Below are 21,832 nucleotides of genomic sequence, written 5' to 3'. Positions count from 1 at the left end.
TCTGTGGGATATTGTGAAGAGAAAGTTGAGAGACGCAAGACCCAACACTCTGGATGAGCTTAAGGCCGCTATCGAAGCATCCTGGGCCTCCATAACACCTCAGCAGTGCCACAGGCTGATTGCCTCCATGCCACGCCGCATTGAAGCAGTCATTTCTGCAAAAGGATTCCCGACCAAGTATTGAGTGCATAACTGAACATAATTATTTGAAGGTTGACTTTTTTTGTATTAAAAACACTTTTCTTTTATTGGTCGGATGAAATATGCTAATTTTTTGAGACAGGAATTTTGGGTTTTCATGAGTTATGTATGCCAAAATCCTCAATATTAAAACAATGAAAGGCTTGAACTACTTCAGTTGTGTGTAATGAATCTAAAATATATGAAAGTCTAATGTTTATCAGTACATTACAGGAAATAATGAACTTTATCATAATATGCTAATTTTTTGAGAAGGACCTGTATATATATGCATGTTTTTATGTGTTAAATAAGCACTTATGTAAATCTGCACAATAATGTACATAGAGCCTACTGGTTCACCTTGCTAACCAAGTTTGCTATTATTTGCTAATAACAAAGAACTCATCCTCATGTCCAACTATCATCGCTTCTGGATTCCAAAAACAACCATAATGTTATAAATTAATCCTATAAATGAGACTTTGGGTGGGCCTGAGCAACACAAATTGAGCATATCACAGAGATAAAAAGAGTATGCGAGAAAGGAATTTCCTCCTCCTGCATTTATCTAGGACCCTGAAACCAAATGGATGGGCACTGCACTCCTCTCCAAATACTAGAGAGTCAGGCTTCATTCATGTGACACACCTGCACGTGTATCATCACGTAAGACATCCAGCTCAGGGAGGGGAGGAGGTAACTGTAATATTGCTGATGACACCACCCAAATATAGGCTCCACCTACGTCAAGCTCAAATGTGTCAAGCAAAAGTGAGAGGGAGAAGTGCACTTGAGAACGTGACATACTATGTATAGTCTAAGAGCTCAGCCGGTATTAAGTCATTATGGGAATACTCTGCGGAGATTTGATTTTCATCCACCAATCTTTTAGCCTGCTGCGCTACAGAATATTTTCTACTATACAGAAAATTAAACGCATATACACAAAGTGGAAACTGGATGCTGATGGATGAGATGAGAAATAGGGGAACTGAGGAAGGGTAATGGGGAAAGAAATATGGACAGAGAGTCAGTGTGAGAGATGTGAAGGCACGGGGAAAAGTGAAAGGCAGAAATAAAATAATAAAATCAGTGCACTAAAAGTAAGAGCCTGATATACACCCACTGAGAGGCAGAAAGATGTGATCTGAGAGATGAGGAGAGAGTGGCATGAGAAGCATAGAGATAAAACAGAACAGTGGTGGGCAGAGAGACACAGAACAGTGACACAGCTGTGAGTGACAGAGGCTGGGGGATCAGAGTGGTGAGTACAGCGGAGGGGGGGTGTCTGCTTTTGATGTGGGGAACGCAGATCAGACACATCATCAACAGGGGTTACAGAAGACTACCGGCTGGGTGGGCTACAGTCCACCCCTGCCATGACAAGTGCAGATGATGCAAGGCTTCTGGGATGTTTGAATGCTGTCATTTTGAAAGTACAATGATTCAGAAAAAAGAGCCAATCTCACTGCTGCTGGCAGGTTCAGCAAAAGACACCATAGCTGAACAGAGACAGTGGATAACACCAGAAAATTTGGAAAAACAAGCTACTGCACTTTAATTTATGCAAATTAAGTCAATTTGGTCTGCTGTGCTGTATATCACACAGCTAAAGGAGGTATAGTATCCAGGTCAATACATCTACTTATTTACAAAAAAAGGAGCCAACCATGAAACCAAGTCCTCCACCATCTATGTTGGCCAAAAGTAGAGTTTACTACAGAAGTTTACTCATCAAAAAGGGAAACACGGAAATGTTATACACTGTAAAACAGATTCAAAATCATTCATATAGGACATTTCACATCTCTAATTTGGACTAATTGGACTGTGCTTTCCTGTCTGATGATAGCCTAGATCTCGCTACACTCAACAGTATGCATTAGATAACATTTTCCTCAGCGGGATGAAATCTGTCCAATAGCAGTGCAGCAGTTGAGGTCCTATAAGGCCACGCCAGTGTGCACGCTGGGCCTCTGAGCTTCTAGAAGTGTGAGTGCGCACGTGAGGAGCTATGGGAAGCTAGCGGAAGTCGGTGAGGTCCGAGCCCCCTATCCAACCCCTGACAGAGAGATAATTACGATAGATAGGAGCCCCGTGAGGAACACTGTTCCCAGCCTCCTCTTCTAAAATGGCAGCTAGGGTAACACCCAGCGGTCCCACACCTCATAAACTAAAATTAGGCTACAGCTACATCAGTCAGCCAGTGGTGGAAGGGTTGACTGGGGACATGCTCCAATGGACACGAGTGAACAACAGACAGAGAGCAGCATGTATCATGGCTGTAACAATAATCACAAAACCAATAATAACAACAACAGGTATTAACTAAGGACTAAAACTTTAACAACAACTTAGTTGAACTGCAGGAAACTGAAAGAGGAAACATAATAAGATGTGTTCTGTTTGATCTTTCAACACATCATCATCTGATGTTTTTGCTGATACTGTTGTGAGGATTCACTGTCAGTCTTACTGCATTCATGTCAGACAAAAAGTATTTCAGTTTCCAGATTTTTATTTTCTTATTTCATGTCATCGTTTTCTTTTGTAGCTGCCAGCTGAGGAAAAGAACGGTTTCCTTGTGTCATTATCAAGGTTGTCAGATTTAGAGGATATACTGTATCTACCTGTGTTGTGCGTGCCTTATATGGCTTTATATCTTTCGGGGCCTGTGGAAGTGAGGGACGGCAGTTTTTGGTTTACCAGATGCTGAGCCCTCCTGCTGTTGCCATGACATTAAAGAGCAAGTGGAAGGTGCTCGTCTATTTAAGGAATGGTACGTGCAGATTAAATGAAAGCAGTCTTTTACTTATCAGACGTCTTTTCAGGTATCAGCTATCAGGAAAAAAAACAAAAATATCCCACCACAGATGTTGCTTAAGAGTTATGTAGATTGCCGCGCAGTTCTGAGAAAAGATTTCATTAAAACTAAGTAGAAACAGCTGGGCAAGTGTGTGTGCCTGTCAAGGTCAAGAACACAGTTATGCGCATCACATTTTTTAAAAAGCAGACTTGAAAACCAGGTGCTTGGGCAAAAAAACCCCCCAGAAAGGCAGTGTTTGTCAGAAATATTACTGTAACAGGTGCAAAACATCAGCTTCTCAGCTTCACATGACTAGAAACCACCATCTGTTCTATAAGAACAAGGGAGGCTTAAGTAATTAAAAAGTAATCAATAACAAAAACAGCCTTAATTCAATTATTTTCTCATTTTCTGCACACATAGCGTACACACCCACTATTTAGACGACCTGATGATACAGACCTGTTTTAAGTATGTGAGATGAAAGTGAGTGAGAATGGTTGTCTGGTCATTTATCCAGGGTGTACCTTGTCATTTACCCTATGATAGCTAGAATAAGCTCCAGACCACCCATGACCCTGAATTGGACAAGTGGATGGATGGATGCTTGACATTTTCAAATTGAGAGCCAAACTGTTAATACAGGGGAAAAGTCTGTTGAAAGGGAATTTTCACAGTAAGAGCTGTGCATCACTTAAACCACAAGATCCAATGTGCACACTTTAATTATAATATGTTCAGTTGCCTAAGATTTCTGGAACTTAGGAGTGTCAGGAGAATGAAGTTTGTTTAAACTTAAAGCAGCTAAGCTCTGTGGACATAACGAGAATGCACACACTGTAACATATATTTCAATTTCTGCTTCCATTCCACACCCACGCTGTGAAAGTCAGACACACTGTAACACTGACGTCTGGCATGATAGTGGAATATGGTTTGTATTTTTCCAAAGCTTGGCCTATGTACAAATCTGCATTTGTACATACAGTTCTATTATGGACTCGCTGTGGCATCCTGCTCTCTAATCTATACAGTAAATATCACAGAGTGATATCGTGTCCTCTTATGTATTCATCTAGCATATTTATCTTGTCTTGCGGCTTTGAGCCTGAAAATGATGGCATGCATGCTTTTTTGCACAGTCTTGGAAGCATTTTGGATCTGGCAGTACACCCTAGTGTTATTTTGATTGGGAAAAAATAAACACATACAGGAAGCCTACATAGAGAAGGCCACAAAAATCTAATGTAAATTCCATGATTAGAGGGTGAATGTGAGGGTCCGTGCAGACATCTGCAAGATTTGTTAGATTTGTTATCGCTATGCAGACACCACACTGCAAGAGCAAAACAAGAACAGCTACTCCTCAATGGTGTCTGCAGCCATCGTGTGTGCATCTTACGCCGCCTCTCCTTTAACAATACCATCAATTTTCCTCTTTCACTATTAGGGTCATCACTGCCCTTGAGGCTGAACCCATCTTAGGACACACATATCTAACCACTCACCTGGACTGACTCACTGGAAAACAAATCCCCTGCGACTGAGAACAATTTTCTTCCTGCACATTTCGCTCAAATCCCTGTATTACCAAAAGCCAGAGTGAACCTTCATCAGTTTAATAGGACTGACAATCACTTCCAAAGACTATAACACAAAAAGCATCCTTGTAACAGCACAATAGGCTTCACATTCACAGGACAATATAATCAACTTGCTAATTCTTGTTAATGCTTTTTTTAAGTACAGTAAAGCATACAGTATTGATTGCAATACTGCAATGATAATATGTAATCCAATAATATAATGAAAACGCATTACAGTCACTCAAACATTCACAACTCTGACACTTTTCCATCTATTTATTCTCTCTGTTAGCTCTGTGAGTCAACACAAACAGGGTTTTTTTTTAGCTCATCACACAGAGCACAATGCAAACACAGGAAGGGACAGCAGTCAAATGTCACATGTTCTGATGATGCTTTTGTGGTCTTTGGAATATGAAGTCTTCACCAAATTATATATGTGTGTACAACATGCTGCAAACAAGTTTAAGTATTCTGTTGCTGAAGATGAAGAATACTGACAGCAATTCCTGTGCCTCATGTTCAAGGCTACCCCTACATGTTTCAATACAGCCGACGAGTTTGAGGTGTGCACAAACACTGAGGTCTGGCAATTATTTTACAGCAGCCGGGTGTTTGGAGCACATCATTTAGTAACAGCACCAACAGAGCCACTGGTCAGATTCAATTCCCAATAAGATATGCATGCCTTTCCTTTCACTGCGTGAAAATCCCATTTCATTTTACCTTGAAGCATTTGCACCACATTTGCTGGATAACACACAAATGTATGCACAAAAATAAAATCAGAAAAATACAAAAATATCATATTGCTGCTGTACTTGTACTAGAACAAGAAAATAGAGTGTACCCATATTAAATACATATAAAGAGTAAAAAGGGAGGAAGCCTCGCATAGTATGAAAAGGTGGTCATCAGAATAAAATAAAGCATTTTTAAACATCAGCCACAGTAATGCCACACTAAACATCTTTGTCGTGTGGTTTATATAAAAATAGAATAAAAGAGCAAAAAAAATGACTCTCAGCTAAATTGGCTTGATCATAACAAACAAACAAAAAAAACAAAACATCTGCGTTATGGTGGCCAATCACCAACCAGAGCATACAGAAAAAGAAGAGCATTATTCAAACACTGGGAACAAACTGCAACAGGCTGCTGCTATGAGGCATCTGTGTTAGAGATGAAGTCTGTAACGTTCACTCAATATCACAGCCAGGCAATATTCTGGTGGTGGTAGGTTTGTTTAATCGCATTACCATGAGGACCATCAGATTGATTCGCGCTCATGTTTGCTCAGAGTTTTCTGCACGCATCAGGCATGCTGTGCTCACGCCGTGAGGAGCAGGGCAATATCATACAAGTGTGACTGTTTACACTGGATAGAAGCAGTCTTTAATTCAATGAGAGACCTGAAAGGAGCTTATGGTTTTATTACACCAACAGGACCTATTTTCTTTGAGCAAGCAGCTTGTAGGAGTGAAATGTTAATAACACCCGTGTCCGCTTTTACATTTCCTTAACAATCGGTGATACGGAGGGGGCAGTGTTTACTAAGGAACCGTGCTACTACAAAAAAAGAGTGAGATGTGGTGTGCTTGTTCTAGCTTGTGTATAAAATGTGTAAGATCTCTGATTTCACAGGCTATCGCACCTTAGCATGTCCAAGTGCAGCTCTGCACAAAAACTGGCATGCAGGGAGCAAGCTGAACAAGGAGAATCAACGGCTGATGAAAGAGTGAGTAGAGGAGTGAAGGGAAAACTGAATGGTGCAACCCGCTGCTAATCGCTAGTGAAATTCCCTTTTACTCATTTCAATTGATCCACATTTGGATTCCTCTTTGCTCAATGAGTGAGTGCTAACTGAGGCTTCTGCTGCCTCACCGCCTGCGTGCGTGACTTCATGTGTGTGTGCCTGTGTTTGACTAGGCTTGTTTGACTTTTTAAGTAAGTAGTGTCAATGTGTCTGTTGCCGCATGAGTGTTTAAGTTTGTTTTTTTAAACCCACTTAGTCCTCTTAGCCTGAAGAATTGCTAACAGGAAAGTACTGTTTAAAAGACCCTTTAGAAGACACTGTTATCTCACAGGTTAACTCACTTTAGAGTATCCAGACTGTGTTGGATAAACTGCGCATTCAAAAGAAAAAGAAAAAAACGCTCTTCCTCCTTTCTTTAATAACATACAGAGAAATAACGAACAAATGGCCTCTCTTTAAGGCATTACAGGCTTCGTACATACTTCATTAAACATAAGTGGATTGCAAATAAACCTCAGATGGATTTCTTCAAAATGAAGAGGTTTGTTTTTGTCCCCTGACTCATCATTAAAGTTGAGAACTGTTGCACGCTGCCACTAAATTACAGCCACAGATACAGGATGCTCTCGAATAAGATATAGAACTGACACACGGCTCCTGTGGTACAAGCAATCAGTGGACTGTGTTTGCGACCAAGGTAGCTCAGTGACAACAGTGTTATCACAATGAACTATGGAGAAACTATACGGTGGCTTTCAGTGTGTGTACTAAAATACTGAGTGTAGTTCTTCTGTCAACCAAAACCAGTTGCAGCAGGGCGCGGCCCTTCCTGAGTCGGATCTGCTGGAGACTTCTTCCTGTTAAAAGGGAGTTTTTCCTTCCCACTGTTGCAAAGTGTTTGATCATAGGGGGTTGTTTGATCATTTGAATTTTCTCTCCATTATTCTCTTTAGCTTACAATATAAACACTTTGAAGCAATTTTTGTTGTCATTTGGTACTATATAAATGAAACTGAACTGGATAGTGATGGTGAAAACTGATGTCAATTTTAGGCCATTTAGGGTCATAAACACTAACTGTGGTAATAACTAGTAACATAGATAAAACTGTACATTTATTGTTGTTAGGCTGAGAAAAACTCTAGTATATTTTCAATACATTCAGGACCTCTATAATACGTATAATACGCCCGTAATTATCATTTTAGTACTGTTCTGTGAGTTACACTTTGATTCCCACTCCTAGTTGTTTTTCTCCAATTAGAAATTCCAATGTGAGCCCAACCTTTCTAAAAAAAACAAAAAACAAACACAAACTGGTGGGGGCCACTGAGACTGCACACGAACAGGAGAATAAATGAACTCTCCAATGTCAAATTCCTGATATAGGGTTCTCTTGGGCAGTGCATATAAAAAACTGTAATCAACATTTGTTTCTCTGGGACTGTAGCTAAAGAAGTATTATACTGTTGAAGGGAAGAATGTATTTTCCACACCAAATGACCCTCTTCTACCCATCTTCTTTGCCTTTTATAGTTGAGGATCACCCTGCTCACTCATGCTTCTCAGTCCCTGGTTACATAATCAAACTTCAGCCTGTGATGGAAACTGGCTGTCTTTCAGTCACACACACTCACTACAACGCCCAACTGTGGTGCTACAGAGCACATGCATGCACACACAGACACACACACACAATAACCACCACACTTTCCCACAGCAAATACAAGCAGTAGGATCTCCCTCACTTTCAATGAGTAACTTCACTTTCCAGTGTTGTTCCATACTCAAAGCAGACTGATAAAGTTCTATATATAGCCATCATATTAACTCTCTTCCAAACTGAGTTACATGAAAAATGAACACACATCCTACTAGACTTAGCATCCACCTCGTAAATGACAGCCCAAAGCCTTTGCCAAAGTGTGGATATCAGTATGTTTATGTGTGTGTGACAAAAAGAGAGCTAGAGTCTGTTGACCTCAGGGCCTATGACTACCCTCATTGAAGGAAGACTGAGGCCTCTCAAAGGGAAATAAAGACGAGGAGGAGGGAGGGAAAGAAGGAATTGAGAGAAGGGCGAGGGTTGTCCCCGGGGTTATCAAGACTCTTTATCGCAGACATTTAGAGTACTGTTTGTTTGTCTGTGTGTGCATGTATGTGTGTTTGTGTGTCAGGGAGTCCCCTGAATGTGGTGAGGTAAAGGGGCTTGGCTGACACATTAGCACACTTAATCCAACCTTAACACTGACACACGTGTCACTGGTCAAAGCTTCTCTTGCCATCTGAAGACAGAAATTTAACAAGGAAGTTAACAGAAGCAGACAAAAGACTTTCACATTACTTTGGCGATCCATATTTCAGTGATGTTTTCAAGAAGCTCTGCAAAGGAAAAGTGCTAAGGCGAAAATAGAGTCCAAAAATATAACTAGAAATCCTCACTCTATTTGCAGAGTGATGAATATGTGAAACTGAAGCCCCCAAATGGAATATGGAAAAGACCATCTTTCAAGAAGTGATGCTGAGGAGATGGTATCCGTGTCTGGTTAATAATAGAAATATGACCGGAACACTGGCATTAAAGACAGAAGACTTTGCATTTAATTTTAAAAAGGCATTAATGTAGAAGCATAGACAAAATATTTAACATGTAATTAAAATGCCATAGTTCTAATGACTACCTTTCATGCAATGTGCTGCTGGAAGTAACACTCAGAATGCTTTTGTCTCAACACAAGCATTAGGTTCACATTAATATAGAGCAGTGTCAGCCACTAATTGAATTAGTTATCACTGATGAGGTACTTTTGGGGATGATATGCATATTCTAATACAACTAGAGGCATTTGGGGACACAATCAGAATCAAACTCACAGCTTAGTCTAATCTTGGCGTAAATGGATTGCTGTATCACTCTGAGGTGATGGAGGTAGGAGCCTGTTAATTTGGGGATGAATGTTAGGTAACTGGCCTTTGCAGAGTGAAAATACCATATTATTCCAAAAATGACTGTTACATCACAAACTCACTGCTCGACTGTGCTGCATGTGTGTGTCTGTGCGTGCACGTGTGTGTGTGTGTGTGTGTGTGTGTGTGTGTGTGTGTGTGTGTGTGTGTGTGTGTGTGTGTGACGGTCTCGTTTAGACCGGATTAGGAGGTCGGAGGTTCGCTCTGCCCTGTTACACACACAATGCAGAGGGCCCTTCGAGACCAGGTTTCCCCAAATATGGTCAGGATTACTGAGGATACACATACGTAGATAATATTCTGGGTGAACTACTAGAAGTGCTTGAGCGGCATCTGAATTTTATCTGAAAAAGATTTCATTGTGCTCAGATAAACTCAAGCATCTTGGATTCATGATAAACATTAAAACCAGTTTGTGGTGCTCCTGCAAAAACAGCACCATGCTGAGTTAGAGACCTTAACAGGATTAAAATGCTCCAAATTAAAGGATGCTCAAAAGAACAAATTTAATTTGGGAAGTGCCCTGTCACATCTGTTTGCCAAAGATGCACACTCTCCACCCACTGCCCTTACTCTGCTCCATCTTAGAGGACAGAAAAATTAAGGATAACCAAGAGAGAACATGTGCAATGAAGAGAAGCTTTGAAGACTTGAGACGGCAAGAACTGGATAGAAAGAAGGGGGGGTGGGCGAGTGGGTTGCTCACAAATATGGGACTTCTCCTATTGCCCAAATATGTACCTATTAAAAGAGAATTTGTGCCCCGCTGAGCTGCCGATGAGGCAGCCAGGAGAAAGGAGCAGTGGAAATAGAACATGTCCATATAGAGAGGGGAGCTGAGGAGAGAGGCAGCATGAAGGGGCAGGGGTTAAATGCTTCCCCACAATTTGACCTTTCCACTGGCGTGAACTCAATGAAGAAAAGCCCCCCCAAGTCCCTCCTGACTGACAGCCCAAGGGCCTACTGTGAGCATGATTGAGCAGAGACAGCTAAACTATTTCCCAAGAAAGCTCAGCTTCTAAATCAGCTCAATATGCAAGAATGATGTTTACAAATGTGTGAAAGCTCTAATGATGAGAGACTGAGACTTCTGCATGAACCTTGAAAACATGCAGCGTTAGTCTTTCCCTGGCACTGACTGACAGGGGGGGAAAAGAGAGAGAAAGACGTGAGACAGAAAAGGGAAAACCTGTCTCGACAAACAAACAGCCCACAGATGTTGCTCCTCTCTGACACGACTGGTCTCCATAGCAACCCTGCTGGCCAGTAATAGCCTCTAGCTTGCCTGGCTGCAGTAGCGTCATGCAGACGCACACACAAATAGGCACATTTCAGCCTCTGAATGGGATCCCAGAGGGTATTTTTAGAGACATGGGGACTCACTAGCCCACCCAACCCTTCCAGCCCCTGAGGCAATACCAGAGAACACACATCTCTAAACACAGACCATCTACCCCTATCATTAAAAGCCTCAGCCACACACATAAGCACAGCCATAAAAAACAGATCCACAGAGTCCCTCGATTCTAGTAAACAAGCCCTTTAACTGGTGATAGGAGATAACTGGGAATTACAAATTGAAGCCAACTTGTCCTGTCGACGCTTTCTTGGGTACGTTGAAAAAGCTCTCCCTGAACTACCCGCTTTATATTACAATAAAAACTAATAATAAAATGTATTTTCATTTTCTGCAGAAATACACTGGAGCTTCTTATAAACATTACCAGCCTGTTCACTTAGTGTTTTTCTTGCTATTCAATGCATTTGAAGAAAAATTCTTATAAGTGAGTGCTGGTATTCATACCAGTCACTTCCCACATTCAGATTCAACAGGTGGTGAATGCAAAGAGGATTTTTACTGATTATTACAACAGAAAAAAAAAATGTTGCAACACCTGCCTCAGTGGGTGAAAGAAAATTACTCCTTGCTTGTCCTATACTTGCACCATCAGTGCATAACAAGACTTAGTTTATTCTGCCACTGCAACTGAAGACATATTTTTAATTATCTTTATTTAAAAGACTGTAATTATGTTTTCACCGTAATTAAACATATATCTGATGTAGAGCTGGGCGATAGAACGATAACGATATGTATTGCGAAATAACTTTTTCTCGATAGAAAAATTAAACTATTGCGATAGACCTCATCTCTCTTGTCCTCTTAAAAAAAAAGAAAGAACAGCCAATCCAAATTAAGTAGCGCAGAGCCGAACCAATCACAGCCGCAGCGTCACGTCACGTGACTTGTTACGTACAGCACAAGTGCCAATGCGCACATGTGTATTTGTTTTTGCAGCCGGGCTGCCCAGGTAATGAAGGAAATGAGTTTGCCGACTAGAGAAAAATCAACCGAGAGCGTGAGCGAAGGTTACCGAAGAAAAAACAGATGATGGTTCCAATGCCGGAGAGATTGTCGAACGGAAGGGCCATAGAAGTTCTGTAGTGTGAAGGTATTTCGGCTATTTCAAGTCTGACAAAAAACAGAGTGGCGCGCACTGTAAATTGTGCCGAAAGCAAGTCTGGAAATACAATAAACCGGTGCATGCTCAATCTGACAAAAGTCATTCGGCTTTTGTCAGACTAAAGTAACTGTTAAAACTGTTTGAAAAGCTAAGCTATACAACAAGGAGAGATTGAGAATTTCCTTTTAGTTCTCAGTTTATTTGATATTGACAAAAGTTAGTCAATTTTGTCTGTTCTTCTGTAAAACGAACTAAGATTTATTTTTAGAATTAAAATTTTGTTTCTAAGTGGAATTGACAATTTAGTAGTTTGTTTTGTTTGTTCTATTTTGAAACTTAAACGCTTTAGCAGCTGCCTTTTGTGTAGTTTGCAATATTTGCCTTTATTTATCTGAAACTGAAGTCTCATGTTCCTTAAGTACATCTACCCTGTTGAACTTATTATGGGAAATAAATATTTAAATCAAAACAAGCTGCAGATTATTTCACATTTTACTTGTGAGCAACGGCACATTTCAGTCTTACAAATATAGTTATTTGGCTTATATCGTGATATATATCGTTATCGCCTGAAATGAAAAAAACATATCGTGATATGAAAAATTCTTATATCGCCCAGCTCTAATCTGATGTAATACACTCTAATCTATGCACTTATAATGATTTAAAGCTGTAAGGATAAGGTTTCACCCTAAGTTTTAGGGGCATTGAGCAGCTACAGTGCAGCACCCAGTCAAGCAACAGAAGGTATAACAATTAACCAGCTGATATTTTGTCAGCATAGCCGGTAACTTCACCTTGCAGAGAAATTGTTCAAATGGACACAAGTAGTAAAATTGAGTAAAATTGGTATTTGCAAAAAAAAAACCCAAAAAACAGTTTTATAATTAATTTTTAAAAATTATTTTAATAAGCCATCTGGAAACATGGAGCCATTTTCAATATGGCCATCAACAAAGGCAAAAAAAATAATAATAATTCAGATAAACTAAACTTGTCCTTTTTTATGTTAGTCAAAGATGTATGATTTTTAAACTATGTAGAAGTCAACATCTCTGGAGTTTGTTTTTTTAAGTGGGTCTGGGGCATGGCAGTACAAGTAATCCTTTTTTTTTCCAGTTACATCTCCTCAATGCACCACTAACTCTCCTCACTGGTTACCCAGTTCTCTCCTATGGCCCCCAGTAAGTTTGTTGTTCATGGTGGCTCAGGGTTTGGAGTGGGTTGCCTCCTATTCAGAAGGTCAGTGGTTCAACCCTGAGCTGAAATGTTCTTAGGCAAGATACTGAACTCCAGATACCCCCTGATGTATTCAGTGGGTTTTCATTTGTGCAAAAAAAAAAATGTGTCTGTGGGTGCAGTGTTAGATGTGCTTGGGGTGTTAGGTGAGAGCAAAAAATAGTATTGTTAGATTATTTATACGGGTTGGCCAATATAATAAATAGCTGGGCAGCACAGTTAGTCAATGGAGCAAAAAGGTTCTAGGTCTAAACTTGTCCAAAGACACGTTTGTCAGGTTAACTGGTGATTCTAAAGTGACTGCTGGTGTATGGTAACAGTAAATTACTGTCTCACTGTGTTAGCCTTTGAAAAATATTGATGACAGGGTCTGACAGCGTGAGAGAGATAAGCTAACGGTAAAGGAGCTAACTGAAATTCATCAAACGACTATAAATTATCACAGGATGGATGTTAAACATCCGAGTCCAAGTTTTACTTGAAACAAAGAAGCTCTGAAGAAGTTTTTAAGTTATAAATTTCACTCACTTGTAGTCAAAAGGATTAAAAAGAGAGTACGAGTAAAACCTCTGAAATGTATCCAGTGGTTGAAATTATGTTTTCCTGGATGGAAATGATGGTAAACTGGAAATTTCGAAAGTTGGATTTTTCACAATAATGCCTAGACAGAGACAAAAAAGCAAATGTTGGTGTTTTTATCCACTTTTGAAAGATTGTTTCAGTTTGCTGCTGCACTGTGTTGTTTTTTCTTTGGTGTACACGCTAAATTCAAAATTACCGAGTGTATGTCTCTTTGATCTGTGACACTTTAAAATCTATTCAACTTTTTAGCAGAATTGTGTGAAATATCACTTAATAACTTGATGTTTTTCCCTATTCCGGCACATAATTTCCTCATGTTTCATAGACTGAGTTGGTCATTATTCACACAGATTTCTGGCTCAGTTAACTCACAACATTAAGTCTTGTCTGTTAGGCTAATCCTGCACTGTCTAACACACTTTGCTGAATTGAAAAGACAAATGACTACTAATTGTACTCAACATAAGTATGTATACTGTATACCTACCATGCTGTCATGTGCCATAAATATGTACATTTTTTACAGAAATTATGCTCTGTTTTGCAAAGGTTAAACCAATTTGTAGTTCAAGCTAGCAAGGGAGCTGATGATTACATAAAGGAATGAAAAACACTGAAAGCCTCTGTATTGTATATGTGGGAGGTGAATCTGAGAGTACTTACCAGGTGACAGACAGGGAGACAGAAAACTGAGGGGAGGGGAAACACTGGAAGATAGCAGTGGACCACTCTAGAAAGAGAGGGAAAAAAAGCAAACGGGAGGGGCAGAGAAAAGAAATTAAGTCCAATTTGCAGATACGTGCTAACTTCATTATTCAGCTTCCTCTCATACACTTACAGTCATATTACAGATGATTGTGATGCCTTTAGGAAAGACACTGACAGAAAAAAAAGATGTACACGAGCATGTTCCTACACAACTGTTCACACATACACAACGCACACACTGGGGTGTAATCACCAGCTCCCCAGTAATGTTCCTCATCCTATTTGGCAAGTGCAGAATTTTAATCATTCCTCTGGCTTCTGCTAAATAAACTTTTAATGGAAGGCGCTTCCCGTAAGAAAGGCTGCCTCTGTCAGAGAGATTGGTGGAAATGAGCTGGCAAATTAGACAAACGGCACCACCTCCACATCTGCTCTGCAGCAGCTTCTGAGAGGCAGGTATGTCAGTGAAAATAAAACAGAGTCTGCTAAAAGCTTAAAACGTAAATGTAAAACACAGATTGGGTCAAAAGGTGCAGACAGAGAGGCAACGCGGATGAGTGAAACAAGAACCAAACTATAGAAGATAATCCCCCTTTTGGCAAGGCATCTGGTACCTCAGGCCTGAAGACAAGAAAAATTCCTCATCATTTCCTGTACTTAGGAGTGACCGTGATTCTGCTTGTGTCTCTCACATCACCATCACATCGCTAGAACAGGAACAGGCCAATAATGGTTTCTTTATACAATCACTTTGCAAGATAAACTTTGCCAGTTAAGTGTAGACAGCAGAAGCTAGATTTCAACAAGTAAAGTGAGGGAAAGTTGCTGCTCTTAAGGTTGTATTTCCATCTGGGATTATGATTGGTTGTTGATGTGGAGATTTTTGAAAGCCCAATAAGAAATATATTTTGTGACAGGTTCCTCTTGTGAGTTCCAGCTTTAAACATACTGCAGTTGTTGTCCAAATTAATTAGAGAAACTAACACAATGTCAATATATGGACTGTTTTTATATTTGGATAGAGGTCCTTTGCCGTCAATGACTACCTGAAGTCTAGAACAGGTGGACATGACAAAATGCTGCATTTCCTCCTTTAAGATTATGAGGCTTTACGGCAGCCACCCTCAGTTGCTGCTTGTCTATGGGCAGAAATCTGTGCCATCAGAAACTGAATTTGAATAAGTTAAATTTGAATTGCTCAGATTGAATCTGAATTGTAACTTGAATAAATGCTTTTAAAAACTGAATATGAATGATCCTAATTTGAAATTCAATTTATTGGTTTGAAAATGATCATCACCAAATTGAAATTGAATTTTATATTTTGAAAATGAATTCATTTGCTTTGAAACCGCCCAGATTTCTGCCCATCAGTTTGCATACAATAACTGAAAAGATGCTGAGCCAAGACAAGGTGACTGACATGGCCACTGAAGAATATTTTATTTATTTAAACTCTTGATTTCAGCAGTATGCTTCGGGTCATTATCTATCTATCTGTGAAACGCTGTCTGATTAATTTTGCAGCATTTGGCTGAATCTGAGGAGAGAGTGTAGCAAGTGTATTTCAATCCATCCTGGTGCTTCTCTCAGAAGTCACATCATCAATAAACACTAGTGACTTAATGCCACTGGCAGTTACACATATCCATGCCATAACATTACCGCCGTCATGTCTGACAGATGATACAGTATGCTTCAGATCATGTTTGTTCCCTTCTCCGTACTTTTCCTTTTCCATCATTCTGAAAGTTAATCTTGGTTTCATCTGTCCAAACTGTGCCGTATAATCTGACCTTCCTGTTCTCGAGTATAACCAGTGGTTTGAACCTTATGAACCTGCTGTATTTACATTGTACATGCTTTGTATTTACATAAAGGTATCTCTTGATTGTAGACTTTGACAGTGATACGCCTACATCCTTGAAAGTGTTGACTTGGTTAGATTTTGTAAAGTTGTTTCTCTCAACAACGAAACTCTGTCGTCACACACTTGAATTGTCTTCTGTGGTTTTTCAGGCCTTTTGCTGCTGCTGAGCTGGTCGGTGCATTCATTCTTTTTGCACCAGACTCTTCATGCAGCCACACCTAAGGTTTTTGCGACTTCTCCCATAGGTTTGTTTGTTTGGTTTGCACTGACATCTCTTAGCACCCTGTTTTTAACATTATAGTATAAAACTATAACTTCAGATATTATGCCCGCATCATTTGTCATGAAATAATGAGGGAACAGGCTTGACTTGGCCACGAAACTGCTCGTCAGTCCAACGTTTGATTAATTCCTAACTAGTTAATTAAAAATGTTTGTAAACAAAAAACAAACAAAAAAAAAAAGACCAAAAAAACAACGTTAAAAGCTGAAACGCTGCACTTGAGTCACCTATTGACTGTTTGATTTAAAATCTACAGTGGTGATGTATGGAAGTACAACTGCAAAAATTGTGTTTTGTGCAACTAATTATTGACCTCACTCTACATATATACAACATTTTTACTATCTAAAAATCGCCTCCAAAAAATCCCAGCATCAGTTGGGCCTTGCAAAAAGCACGCCCATGTAATGAAGTGAATACAGAGCTTGGTATTGATCTGGCACCATCTATTTTGAGTCATCTGCCTCCGATCCCTCTCTCCCCCTCTTCATGTAGATAGGCCTCTCCCACAGTTGCAGCTTATGTAGATCAAATATTCCACATGTCAAGTGGACTCACTGGACAAGAGCTGTTCACAGGCCTCTTCAGCCAGGGTAGAGCATCAACAGATACACTGTGTATCAAAAAAGCCATGACACATGTACAGACACCAATATTCATGTTCTGCTAAGTAATTTAGTAAGAGCCCTATAAAAAGAACAGGTTAACAATACTTGGGTCCTGCTTTTTCACCAGGCCTCTTTTATCCATCGAAGTAAGAATGAACCGACATAGGAAACATGTAAAATACTACTGCTGCTGTTACTAGGGATAATAATAAGTAGAAGAAAATAAGTGATGATGCTGCTGAGTGGACACAGATATTTTACACTTTAGCAGACAAAGCTAACAAACTGGAACTCAATTGTGCTACCATGGAAACTCCAACCAGTAGCACAGCTAAAAGAGTTTGGTCATGAATACACAATATCAAACAAAAAATAGATGTTTCTTGCTACATCTCTTCTTTCTGTGCATCTGTGCGGACACACACATGAGTGTATTTTTAGTAGGTGCTATTCTAAGTAACATCCAGCCATGCGGTAATCATTCCTTTGATTAAAGCAACAGGTAAGAGGCTGCTAATCTCTCCCCTGCCTGTCATAGGATTTAAATGGTATAAACAGTGACAGCTGTGCCGACCATCACTCAACAAATGACAGCTTTACAGGGGAAGCACACAGGGGTGCTGATTAAAACAACAACACTGCCAACCGCACACACTCCCCGCAGGTATCACAGGATGGGATCTGGCCGGGGAAATGACATTATCCGTGTTACCTGAAATAGCCTAATCTGAAAATAATACGCCATTATCTACACATACAAGCTTACACCAAAGTGCTTCACATAAACTGGTCTGGAGGTGAAGAGAATGACAGTTCAAGTACTAACGGCATATGTCCCCGCCTCAGGAAATCGACCCAACCCAAAGGCTGACGCGCAGCTCTCTGTGGGACACGCTGTTGACTGCTTTGCTGCCATGAGCAGCACCTGTCAGGGCACTGAGATGATAATTCTCATTTGGCCCCCAATTGCAACTATGTTGAGAGCGACTCTGAATGGACATTAAATAACATCAGCTCTCCAAATGACCAAAGGAGGACTGAGAAATCCCTCCCCCCGTTCTTGTGTGCAGCTGTGTCATGCAGGATAGTTTGTTTTCTCAGAGGACTAAAGTAGGAATACCAGACTGAAAACTGAGGGATAGAAAGCTTGACAAACATTAACACTAAAGTTACATTTCACCTTTCATACATCACCATTTCATTATAATAGCTCACACCAGTCTACTGTCTGTAATGCAATTTGGAAGGTGTCATCAGGAGCTAGTTGGCTGATATCTAATTTTAAAATCCAATAAAGTTTCTTTTTTTTAAAAGAACTCCTTTGTCTATTACTTCTTGTATTGTATTATAGTATAGAAGGGTTACTGTTATGAAAGTCCAGGTAGTGAATAGCCACAAGCTAGTTAAATGTTAGCATGTTGCTGCTGCTAGCAGACAAAACAAAACAAAACTACCCGTTGAAAGTAACACACTACCCAAAGAAGTACCTGTTGTACGAACGGAAGTATTCAAGTTAAGTAATAATGTTTGTGTCTCATCTTTGCTCTGCGGTGGTGACTCTAAACCCCAGAACATAGCTTTTTTCACCTTTTACATGATCTGCAGCTGCTGAAGGAGTCCACAACAACTTTTAAGTAGGACCTTTAGGTATGCAGTACCTATTAAGAATCAGTTTCACTAACTGTGGTTAATTAGCAACATTAGTAGCATTTATGAAAGACCAACATTTAAAAATCAAGATCCGAAATCATGAACCTCTGAACAATTCAGACATGTGGAGCTCTTCTGATTGTTTCTTGCCACAGCAACAAAAACAAAGGGAAAAAATGAACCAAAATACTTCTATACGTTCGTAAACTGTATCCACAATCACTCAATACAAATATTTTTAATAAAATACTTCTATACTGCAGGGAATAGTGATAGTAAAGTTGTGCAGTGTACCATTCAGCACCATTGTCATGAACTGCATAAACACCAGCCTAATTTTTTATATGACTAAAACGTACAAATTACAATTATTTAGTGACAAACCTGCAAACATGAGGAAAACTGTGAAAAAAAAATGATAGAAATGCATCTCTCTAGATACCTCAAGCCTTCTTCGATTCAACACCAAGTCACACACATCAAAACACATCATCAAATATTGACCTTTTTACTTACTTAACAGCATAATTTAAAAAGCATATTGAGAGTAAACAACAGTTGTATAACAATGACTCTGTAAGAACTGGTGTTGCTTAACCGGCTTTAAAATCTCAAAACTCCAACACAACTTAATTTGAAGCAACCAAAACGCTGCATCCACTTTAGTGATAGTGCCGGATGACCTCTTCGATGAATATCCACTCTCTGCAACCTTTGAAAACGGGGACACGGACTAGTATTGTAGCGTGGAAGGAGTTAAAATATAAAGACTTGAACTCAATGCTATCACCATTCATTGGAACTTACGTTCGGTTTCTGCTAACACTGCAGTATAAACAAAATGAGTCATGCCAGGAGTGGTGCTAGAAGCTCTCTCAACTATTTATGAGGTTTTTTTGTTTTTCATCTTTTTTTTCTCCCAATAGATTCATGTACTACAATCCATCGGAAAGATCCACGCAGGCATGAATGGAATAAATAACCTGAAACATCACTCTTTTTACTGTCTTCACAGTAGAACGTGGGTGAAATTGAAATAGGAGGTAAAGACAAAAAGGGCGGCATCCTGAGAGCAGTAGAGAACAATGGAGGAAGGGAGAAAGGCAAGCAGACAAAGACAAAGCTGCACAGGCACCAAAACATTTCACATACACTTTGACTTTTCAATTTAATTTTTTCTGTGTGATGCTGTCAGAAGCCAGCTCCCTGAGGGCCAAAGAGTGAGAGGCAGCCAAAGAGAGTAAAATCCAGGCAGAGAGAGAGAGAGAGAAGGTGAGCGGGAGGATTTTTCTGCTTAGTGAGTCAGAGAATATCGCTCGCTTTGCCTTGGAGAATGATGGACGACTGTCTTTAACAAGGAAAAAATTAGGTCTGGGTCTCTCTGCGCACATCAGACACAAGCGGAGAGCACTTCTCCCCTTCCGCCATTGTGCAGGCTAATTAGTAGATTTTATTAGCGTGGACCAATGGTAGGAAACCATTCAACCTCAGCTAATAGCTCATAGCTATTACACAGCATAATTTGTGCTGCTATGACATGAAATACTGTAGGGATTAAGTTTCAGACCAGGAATCTATAACACTGCAGTCATCCATCTGCCCAATGTTATATAATACAGGTTCATTATAAAAAAATCATTCAAAAATGAAAACAATCTCTCTCCACATGAGTGTTTTTGACATTTTCAAAGAAATGTCTGTTCACTCTAAAACGCATGTCCTTCACAAGCAGAGGTTATGCTCATGCAGGTGTAAGAAGGTAGCAGAGGACTGGCTTATTAGCTGTAGAGCCACATGATAGAGACAAGTGAATGTGGATATCTGCCCAGGTTTTTCTGTAAAATCATCTCAACAATATAAATTGAGTTTTTGAAGGAGTTTAAAAAGACAAAATGGTTACAGAAGTAAAAAAAAAAAAAACATTTATGCATTTATTAACAAAGCTTAGGCAAATTTAATCCAAAGACTCTCCTAAATACATAAAAAAAACCATCCAGTCTTGGTGTGCCACCCATGTATACTTGTGTGTATTTTTTATTTTTTTCATGTGTTCAACATAATGGTGCAGAGGACTGGGTGGTTCCTTTGTTCTTATTTTCAAAGTTGTGCCGCTACACTGCTCCCACCAAAGCTGCGTACTTAGTTGGACTTAGTTGCTAAGATATGGTGGATGCTTTGGTCATTAAAGTCAGCATAGCTGAGAGTCTCTAGAGTGGCAGCTGATTATTGCTCCTCTGCAAATACAAGTCTGTGTATTCCTGCAGACACACATGCATACAAAGCAGTAATTCACACATAATGTTTGCCAACTGGTATTTGAAAAAAGGTGTACTGTTAGAAGAGATTGGTGAGAGGCAAAAACGACAAGAAGAAAGAGAATGTGGTTCTCTCTGATGTTGCAGGTTGTGATTATCATGTTTTTGCTCACAGCTTTAAAAATAATTTCAACATTTTTTTAAACTTTGACCCCATTTTCACCTGTAGGCACTATAAGCAGCAAACACCTGCATGAAAGAAAAGGCTCTTGTTTTTCCATGACCCTAAAGCAAGGCAAACCAGAGTCATTTTATCCAAACATGCAGTTACACTTTGCTTTTTCAGCCAGCATTGCTGGCTGCGTTAGTGAAACTCCCATGAAAGTTCCCCGTAGACAATCGTATGTGACTCACAGCCGACACTCTTCTACAGCTTGAGACGCTATCTAATGCTTCAAGTCAAGCCAAACATAACAATATGAAACATGTGCTGCTAATGGTGTGTGAAAAGCTAATGATTTGAGTCTGCCACATTTATCGGTCCCATTCTCATTTTCAGGTCAAACATGGCTGAATTCAGCAAACATGCTGCCACTTTCTCTTTTTTACAATTCTAACCATAAAGCAATTTGTTTTTGATGCCCTGTGCATCTAACTGGCTTCTAGACTACATTGGCTGAATCACAGAGCCAAGATGGTAACAGATGATTTTAAATTTTTTGTGTTATGCAACAGTGAGGACGGACAAGGACAAGAAGTCCCTGGCACTTTACAAAACGTATTACCCTTTCATTTATTTGTTCTTCTTGTTAGTGGTGGAGTCTGCCAGCCCCGTGCTGGACTCATATTGTCTATTAACACACAAAGGATTGAC

At 39.8% G+C, this 21,832-nt stretch overlaps 1 protein-coding gene across 4 annotated transcripts in view; it reads right to left on the bottom strand.

Annotated features, from left to right (window-relative positions):
* Window positions 1-21,832, bottom strand: part of LOC134642893 (1-phosphatidylinositol 4,5-bisphosphate phosphodiesterase beta-4-like) — a 66,319-nt gene that overhangs the window by 33,040 nt on the left and 11,447 nt on the right. For 2 of the 4 annotated variants that reach the window (XM_063494959.1, XM_063494963.1), the window contains exon 3: window positions 14,248-14,314. The exons of 1 other annotated variant lie outside the window; for it this stretch is intronic. The gene's annotated coding sequence lies outside the window, so the exon portion shown is untranslated. The remainder of the gene's footprint in view (window positions 1-14,247; window positions 14,315-21,832) is intronic. One more of the 4 variants, XM_063494962.1, reaches the window with a different exon arrangement.

This window comes from Pelmatolapia mariae, linkage group LG15 (assembly GCF_036321145.2).
Source record: "Pelmatolapia mariae isolate MD_Pm_ZW linkage group LG15, Pm_UMD_F_2, whole genome shotgun sequence".
Lineage (NCBI taxonomy): Eukaryota > Metazoa > Chordata > Actinopteri > Cichliformes > Cichlidae > Pelmatolapia > Pelmatolapia mariae.
This window is presented reverse-complemented; position numbering and strand designations above follow the sequence as displayed.